This window comes from Olea europaea, chromosome 23 (assembly GCF_002742605.1).
Source record: "Olea europaea var. sylvestris chromosome 23, O_europaea_v1, whole genome shotgun sequence".
Taxonomy (NCBI): domain Eukaryota; kingdom Viridiplantae; phylum Streptophyta; class Magnoliopsida; order Lamiales; family Oleaceae; genus Olea; species Olea europaea.
In genome coordinates, this window is record NC_036259.1 from 5,401,429 (window position 1) to 5,409,844 (window position 8,416).

Below are 8,416 nucleotides of genomic sequence, written 5' to 3' on the forward strand. Positions count from 1 at the left end.
AGAGCAATGGAATAATTGTTGTAGTTGAGAATTGATTATAACCATTAATATTTCGGAGAAAGTAACAAACAAACACATCTTAAACTTGTCGGCGATCTCGACAGTTTATTTGTCGATCTCGACGGTTAGACATGTCGATCTCGACATTTAGAAACTGTCGAGATCGACAGATAAAATGTCGGGATAGAGTTTTCAACTGTCAAAATCGACAGTTGAAAACTGTTGACACCCTTCATTTCACATTCTCCTATTGCATCGGTTTAAATATTCGAAAATGCCCCTTCCATGCTATTACATATCAACATATTGACTGTTCATAATTCTTATCGCTGTAATCCCTTTATTTTAGGTATGAACACCCATTTGAGATTCATCGTGTCGTGTGGAGGAAGGTTTATTCACGTGGATGACGAATGGAAGTGTACAGGGGACAAAACCACATCCATTTTAGTGCCGAGAAATATTACCCTAGCCGGACTTCTATTACGGTTGAATGACAAACTTGGCATTATCGATCCGCACACCAAAATGGAATTGAAGTTCAAAGTCCCGAACATGAATATACCGCCAGCTGAAATACGTGATGATGATGACCTCATGTGGTACATATCTGTTCATACAGAAACTGCTTTGTGTGTTACTATTTTGGAAACTGATATGTGAACTGTTGACATGGGGAGGGATACGAATTTGCGTGACCATTCGTTTGCCGCAACGGATGTTCACCTGAACTTAGAACACGATAACATGAATCATGAGCCTAGTTCCCCAATGAATAATGCAGTCGAAACGGTGATTTTCGATGATGGGACTGCACCTGTAGACGATATGTTGGATGACCCATTCAATGGTACAAATACTGCTAGTATTGTAGACGTTGACACCCGAATGTCAAGACAACATATTCGTTCGGGTATAGACCAATGGATTACAACTGTAGATACATCCGATCTTGTTGAACGGCAAATATTCTTGAGCAAGAAAGAGCTGTACTCGAAAATTCGTGTACTTGCTTTGCAAGACAAGTTCCAATTTCATGTTAGCAGGTCAAGTCACAAAATGTCAGCCATTTCATGCGTGGACCGTAATTGCAAGTGGATGTTACGTACTTCGAGTGCGAAACAGACTTCTATATTCATGATTCGAAAATTAAACAATGTGCACACATGTTCGGTAGATATCCGTCATAAGGCACATCGACATGCCACTACTTCTGTAATTACCGAGCACATTTTGGGAAAATTGGATAATCCATACTGATCGTACAATCCTACCGCTATTGCAAGTGACAGAGAATGCGAGTTTGGTGTCAAAATAAGTTACCAAAAAGCACATAGAGGAAAGGTGGCTGCTTTATATATGCTACATGGTACACCGGGGGATAGTTTTCAAAAATTACCTTCCTATTGTCACGTTCTAGGAGAGCGTAACCCGGGGACAGTAACCCATATCAAAGTTGATTCCCGTAACGGGTTTCATTACTGCTTCCTAGCTTTCGGTGCAAGCATTCGTGGCTACATGCGCTACTTGAGACCCGTTATTTGTGTTAACGGTAGTCACTTGAAAGGTCCATACAAAGGTAAACTTTTGCTAGCAACCGGCCAAGATGCCAACAAACAGATATATCCCTTGGCATGGGGGATCGTCGATGCTGAAACAAATAGATCATGGATGTGGTTTATGTTCAACTTGAAAGAGCTTATAGGCAACTCTGCTGAATTGGTTTTTGTTTCTGACTGGAAAAATAGTATTTTCAATGTCATTGCTCACCTATTTCCTCAGTCCCGTCATGGGTGCTGTATCTGGCATCTAAAAAAGAACTTAGTCCAGTGGTACAACAATGCAAGTGTAATATTTCTATTCAAACAAGCTGCACGAACTTATCGGGTCGAAGAGTTTGAAAGACTTATGGGACAGATCCGTAGGGTAAGTGCAAGAGCGTACAGGTACTTAGAGCAAGCAGGTTTCTCCTTTTGGTCACGAGCACTATTTTTTGGTCAAAGGTACAACATTTTAGCAAATAACAATGCCGAATGTTTGACCTCAATGTTGAGACATGCCCGTTCATTACCGATCACATGCTTGGTCGAACACATTCGACAAACTATGCAGAAGTGGTTTCACGAACGTCGAACCAGTGCAACCACATGTACAGTCATGCTGTCGTTGAGGATGGAGAACGAGTTACGGACAACGTTTGAAGCAAGTACAAGGCTTCGAGCTTATGGCTTGACAGAACACTTAAACATAGGTTGGAATATGCAATGACACGGACATCATCGACTTCTCTGATAACAGTTGCACTTGTCGTGAGTTTCAAATTAATCGTATGCCATGCGTTCATGCCACTCGTGTTGCGTGCTTGCAAGGTGTGTCATTGTATGACTTATGCTCACCGTATTACACATTGGAATACTAGAGAGGTGCATATAGCGAAGCTATATATCCCGTTATGCGTGAAGTGGACTGGATAGTCCCAAACGAAACTACAGGTACTCCTATTAGGCCACCCAATGTACGTCGTCCTCCAGGTAGACCACCCACAAGACGTCAGCGATCCAGATTCGAGTCCGCCACACGACTGAGGAAATGCACTTGCTGTGGTGGACTAGGTCATAATCGGAGCACATGTTCCAACCCCATTGTACCACGGACCGTTTAAATAGGCGTTTGTAATAAATAGGCTTTTGTTCGAAAGTGGTTGAAGTTGTATGTAAACTGGCACCACCATGTCGTTTGTAATGAAATCATGTAAATGTTCTCATTTTGTTATCATTGTCGTATGTTTGCAGACATTAGTGTTTCTTATGATCGCAACTAGTTACAAGATATTGTAGTCTGTTTGCTGACATTAGTGTTTCTTATGATCTCGACAGTTAAACTGTCAGTCCCGACAAATGGTTACAGAGTATATAATCTAACTTGTCCGAAATATTTATGCCTGCATGACTACACTGTTACCCATTACTCTCTCTACTTACACAGTTATTTTGAAGCATAACATTTTGTTTACATTCCATTCTCGTTTCTTCACAGCAGACGTCGTCTTTTAATTTAGCAACAAAACAGAATGGTATGTTCCAAGGACGATTTAGGGCTGACCTGATGAGTACTTTTTCCTTACGGACTGATTCATAAGACACCATGTACATATACACACATAACTCCACCTACAAGGAATTTTAAAAATAACTTATTTTTCGATGTTTCCAAGTTGATGTGTTAAGCTCGAACCAAATAACCCCGACCAACCTACGTTGTCAATAAAGTGCACTTGTTCATTCCAGGGTACGTCAACTTTCAATAAACAAGGGACCCATACAGGGGAACACAAGTTTCATACGTACACAAATGAACCTATGCTCTTACATCCCGATAGTTAATCTGTCGTTCCTGACAGTATACATGTTGTTCCCGACAGATTGTTTCTGTCCTTGTCCATAGTAGGTCCAATACCAAAATCTACCAAAATATGAAGAAAACAGTACGTAGACAATGAAGGTGCTCTTGGTCACCATTGCCGAACTATGTTACCAGATCCATCCCTGACAAAATACGAACTATACATTACTTCATACGCACCACATACCCATATTAGCCACTTCATTGATTGTCCACACTCGAACCATCTTGTTCCGAGTCATCGGAGCTTATGACAATGATCTTGGGAGATGGAACATGAGCGAACCACGCATCATCGTCTTACTCAACTTCCTCCAGAACCATCACTGGGATGACCCAATCAAGCACGGTCTTTGGACTCTGGGAAGCTTCACTTGCAACATCGTCGAGGTTCAAAAAAAGAACAACGAATTTGGCTCTCCTACCACGTTCAGAACTCGCTTCATCATCGTCCGAAACAATGATGACGGGACATAGTGGGGACGAACCGGGTGTTGGTAGCGGCTCCTCATGCTTCAATGATTCATTGCTCCCTATCGAAGACCCCATTGTGTTGATATGAAAATATCTACTGAACCTGTGGAATACTAAACGTATAGACTGCAACATGAATTTTCAAGTGTAAATATTTCAGGTGTCAATGATAATGTGGACTTACCATGCTATATATAGTAGAGTTTTTGGAGAGATGCATTGAAGCTCATTTAGTGCCCAACCAGCAAGCCCCATCCAATTAAAATTTGATAGACAACTATGTGATGGATGATAGTCTAATTATACTTTAATCCCTAGGATATGTCCTTATATGGTGGCTGGGGTCGGAAGATCAGTACCCATGTGAGTTATGACAATTGAAATATTCTGGCAATGAGTTAGAATGAGTTAAGCACGCTTTTCATTTCCATTTTCAATTTTTGCATGTCCCGCTCCTTCTAGAAATTGTAAAATTACTTTTAAAATTAACACACGTGTAAGATTTTTTCTATGTTGCTGCATGTATTTGTTATAACATTACATTAAATACAAGTTAAATGAATTGTGCTAAAATTGAGGATGATCCATGTGCGCATGTGTATCGGGTTTATAGAACAATCATTGCAACCAACAACAATTACATGGATGAGCTTGGCAAGCAAAAGTATCACTGAATTTGGACCGGTTCAAACAACAATCATCGCAACCAATAACAAAAAATTTGTTAATACAATGTTGACCCCTGTCAAGCACCCTACGTGAACTGTAAGTTGCGATGTAGTGACCATGGATGGGGTTGAGGCATCTTCATTCACTATCATCTGCACTGCAATAAGCAAAAATGAGATAATCAAATCAAAGTTATCATGGAAGTTAACTTGGTAAACGCAAATATGCAGCATGTTCGACAAGAATAGTCAACTAAACAAATAACGACACGACGGTGCTCTTACATACATAATGCAGAGCCATAATAATATATTTTAATTACATGTGATCCAAACATTATGGAGAATGAATAATGATTGACGATGTACGGTATGATAGATATTGAAGTGAACATGAGCAACTCCGACAATAATATCTTTGAATTGCATGTGATACGAACATTACGGAGAATGAATAATGATTACGATGTACAGTACGACAGATATTCAAGTGCATGTGAGAAAATCCGACAATAATATCTTCGAATGAAATGTGATATGAACATTACGGAGAATATTCGTATACTATTGGACATGCTCTTTTAGAATAACATAAACATATGACTACCACTTCAATACTGCATCTAACAGGAACGCAACACTGTCGATCAAGCTTACCTAGCAAAAATCAGCCCCCGGCAGAATATGGATTCCACATACACTAAGTCCACACTACCTTGCAATCATGTAAATGTTTTGCCAAAAAAACCTTATTTCTTCACTCTCTTCGGCCTCCCCCTGGTGTACGGAGTCCTTGTAGATACAGCAGGACGTCGGACGCGTGTCGATCGTCTCCTCTTTGTGGTGGGTGGGTCATTGCATTGCACGGGTATACTGGCCTCCCCCGGCATGTTCGTTATACCGCCTACAAAAAAATTCCACAATAATTAGCACTTCACCCATTTGCATCAGGAATTTGGGTTAGGGTGATATCATAAGTTCTCCACCGCAATCTACTTACCATCCACCTCCGCTACGCCATTAACGTACGCAATAGGTTTGTGTTGGCGGTTCCCCGAACCATCGAAAGGTACTTTGTCATCGTCACTGTTATTTTCTGGTTCGAAATCCATGCCGCATCCACCTAGTATCAAATGAACATGCGATGAAATGTTAGTAACACTGTATACTTCAAACAATCGAGTATACGTACTTGTGCATGAGGTCATACGTAAGTAAATGATCCAAATATTATGCGTTACTGTACGCAGTGAAATAAAAGTATTCCACCGTAGTGTACTTACCCTCCGCCTCCGCTACGCTAGTAGGGGATGCAACACGGTCGTCCTCATGTTTCCTCGAACCACCGAAAGCTACTTCGTCATTGTCATCGTTCATTGGTGGTTCGGATTCCATGCCGGCTCCACCTACGCATGAGTACCAACATACCCAGTATTAGAAACTGTGTGTCGTTTAGGACTTACAGTATACACACTACGGAATGAGGTGACACCTAAGTATGAAAGCAAATATTATGCGTTACTTAACACGCGTACCGTTCCTCTCTTGCATTTCCTTGTCCATATCTTCGTCTTGATCGACCGGCGACGGGGAGACGCCTCTTTCATGCACTACAAAACAACATTTGCAAAGATGTAAGGAGGTTACGTATTTGGTAGTATCAAATATTAAAGATTGCATGAAAATGAATGCATCGTAATTGATGCACATACCTTACGGTTCCGCATATTTCGGGACAGGGTCGGTCTCGCCTCCATTTCTATCTAAGTCACAAATCCCACGTTTACTCAATGTCAGCAAACATAAGTAACATATAGTAAATCAAAAATTATATGTAGTACACATACCATGCAGTAAACTACCTAAAACTGTGGGCTCGTTGGCCGCCTGAGCCATAGGTGGAGTACTTCTAGAGAGAGATGGGAGGACGAAGGTAGAAATGAAGTCCCTGACCTTCACAAATTCGTCGGTCACGTGCTGCATGATCTCAAGTTTGATTGTGTGGAGGTGAATTTTGATGAGCGTTCTTTGATCAAGCAATAGTTCCTCCACCTCAGCTCTCGTGAGGCTCGCTCCAGAGGTTTGACCTTGTCGTATATAAGATGTGGAGGGTGCATGATTGGGAGAATTACGTCTGTGCATGGGGGGAGTGGAATATGTCCCAGTCTGCGGTGTACGAGTATGCTCATCCTCACTGTCCCCACTGTCCCCCTCGTCCGAGGTCTCTCCATTGCCGTCTCCACTCTTATCACCTCCAGTCTCCTCACCGGCTCCCTCGTCGTCACTGTCGCCTGACTCCTCATCGTCCTCAGAGCCTCCTCCACTAGAAACCAATGCGCAGTCCCCCCTCGAGTTTCCAACATTACCCCCACTGGCCAAAAGCTCTGGGTGAAGCTGTGAAGGGATAATGTCCCTTGCAACATCGTCCAACGCAGGTATAGTACGGTCTTCAAACGGCAGGAGGGTGGAGATATATGGTTACCTAAGCTCAGCTTCGGTGGGACGAAGCGTCGCGGACATGTGCAGCTGCAACATAAAGGAATTGAGTGTCACCACAAATGTAACGACTAAAAACACGTACAGATCGCGTGCGGGAAACGCAATCCAATACCTTAATGTTCTTGAAGAATGCATCATACGTCCGTTGCTACGGCTGTTTGGTACACATCCAACTCAGAAGCCGTAGGGATTGATGACCCAATCGCCGAGCAAATCGATCCCCAATTTCTGGCATTGCCTCGAATGCTCAGATCTGTTACAGCAGATAGTAAATGTGAGTTGAACATTAAAGGAACCAATGACAATACATTTCTGACGAAATAATGAATACGTTGTACAAAATTTTAGTGTAGTACCTGCATGGCAATGGGAAAGTCGTGAACTGTATAAGTAACCGCCTTCTCCTTCTTATTCATGGCATCTACAAATTTTCGTCCCAGACGGCGTCGGAAGTCCCTTATTAGATGAATGTACGATACTCTACCCCAAGAGTAGGAATAGAACATGTCCAGATCATCCACGATCGACAGCGTGGGAAGTTCAATACTGGCATGGCTATCCGGAGCATTGAACACTCCTTCGATGATTAGAGCAAGCCCGAGCTTGTACCGATCTGCCCGCGACGTCGACGACCGGAGAAATGCCTTCTCAAGTTCGCCACACGAAATCCTGTCCATTGATTTGAAGTATTTATCCTTCAATCTCCTCTTTTACAGAACTCGGTCCATCGCGGCGTCATCTGGAAGAGGACCACACATTAAACCCGTGACGAGAGCATACTCTTACAGGCCAAACCTCACTAAGTGGCCTTACACTTTGAACCATATTTCGCAGGCCTTTTCAGTTCGTATGAAGCGGAAAACGAGCTGCTAAATTAGTTGGGCTGAGAATTGGAGATTTCGAACCTCGGATAAGAACCCTAGGCATGAGTTACGGAAGTCCGTACGCTGTCGCTCATCGAAATGCTCTAGGACTGTCTTCACGTACTGTAGATTGCTTCGCTGTGAGATGTGGGCCCTCAGCCGCGCATTCTTTGGAAATAGATATTCGAAATCCATACACCCTCCTGCAGTTTAACAAAAATTTAATACGTCAGATCGTAGTATTTTAAGACACACGACACGTCGGGACAGAAAAAATTGAACCACATTTGGACAAACAAGGTGCAATGATGAATCAATCAACAAATGTTCGGATCATAGCATTGCAATGATGTTAATGCAAAAGCACACATGCAATGTTGGAACCAATAAACAAATCGTGAGATCATACATTTCAGTAATAGTAATACGAAACACATGTACGATGTTGCAATGACTGATCAATGAACAAAATCGTGACATCATAGCATAACAGTATTTTTAATGCGAAAC